This window comes from Echinops telfairi, unplaced genomic scaffold (genome assembly GCF_000313985.2).
Source record: "Echinops telfairi isolate 266 unplaced genomic scaffold, ASM31398v2 ScPeMD7_1;HRSCAF=3_0, whole genome shotgun sequence".
Taxonomy (NCBI): Eukaryota; Metazoa; Chordata; class Mammalia; order Afrosoricida; family Tenrecidae; genus Echinops; species Echinops telfairi.
In genome coordinates, this window is record NW_022103896.1 from 38,161,682 (window position 1) to 38,163,008 (window position 1,327).

At 40.9% G+C, this 1,327-nt stretch overlaps 1 long non-coding RNA gene across 1 annotated transcript in view; it reads left to right on the top strand.

Annotated features, from left to right (window-relative positions):
• Positions 1-110, top strand: part of LOC123521391 — an 8,876-nt gene extending 8,766 nt beyond the window's left edge. Inside the window, exon 3 of the long non-coding RNA XR_006679840.1 lies at positions 42-110. This is a non-coding gene — a long non-coding RNA (uncharacterized LOC123521391). The remainder of the gene's footprint in view (positions 1-41) is intronic.
• Positions 111-1,327: the final 1,217 nt, after the last annotated feature.

Here is a 1,327-nt window from a genome sequence, read left to right on the forward strand (position 1 = left end):
ACATTCTTCCTGCACAGACTCTATATTTTAATTCTTTTCAGCTTGTTGTCTAGGGAAGATGTCCACATGACCCCAGATTGAAAAGACACGTGGCAATGGGCCATGAGGCCACAGGCTCCCTTCTGATCCCCTGCGGTCAGCTCCGCTCTGAAGAAGTGGCTGCCCTCCCGGAAATGACCCGCACCTGAACTGCAAACTACGCCTGTCAAGCTCTGTCCCCAAAATTCAACTAAGGTTTTGATTCGAGTTGAACTGAATTGATGGATGAATTTCACAGGAAAAGGCATCAATATAGCAACAAACTTGCCTTTTCCGTAGTTAAAATGCTTTTTATTTGGGTCTGCTTTTGATATTCATTTAGCTCTTCTGCATTTTTATAACAGTTAGGCTTAGGGCTTTTATACTGTTATAATGGAATCTAGTGAAACATAAAAATGATTTTTTATCTATCCATCTAATGTGCCATTTTATATTTTCACATCTTTTATCTGGACCAGCGGTCCTCAACCTGTGGGTCGTGACCTCTTTCTGGGTGGAATGACCCTTTCACAGGGTTGCCCGATTCATTAACAGTAGCAAAATTATAGTTATGAAGTAACAATGAAAGTAATTTCATGGTTGGGGGGGTCACCACAACATGAGGAACTGTATTAAAGGGTCGCCGTGGCCTTAGAAAGGTTGAGAACCACTGCTGTAGACAATTGGCAGTTGAACTCTCTCCTTTTAATGGTTATACTACTTTTCTTAAACCTAATTTATTGGTTTACTAAGACTTTTAATCACGTCCAAGGAATCAAATCAGTGCTAGGAGGTGGCACCACCCTTGTCCTACTTCTAGGTATAACGCTAGCTACATGTTCCTAGTGGCTACCTTTCTGTGTATTTAAGTTTCCATGTATTCTAACTACTGAGAGTTTTCATAGCAATGAGTACTGAATTTAATCAGAAGTTTTTCACCATCTACTGAGATACTCTAATGGCATTCCTCCTGTAATCTAGTACAGTCAGCAGACTTCCTGATGCTGAACCACTTTTACAGCCTCAAAGTCAACCCTACCTGGCTCTAATGAATGATTATTTTTTTAAACTTTATTTAGTCTTTTCCCATTGTGTTCATAAAGAAGACTAGAGCCTGCATTTTGGAAGTCCTTGAATGTCAGGCTAAGAAGTGTGCGTTTCTTTGCTTGAAGAAGCCTGTACACAATGAAGACTTGTTAATTATCTTGGCTGCCTTTGCCAACCTTACCAAGGCCAGGCCAGTGCTGAGAATTATCTTTGGCTAATAGCCTGGCTCTGGTCTCTGCTGTCTACTGTCGAAAGCTTCTGA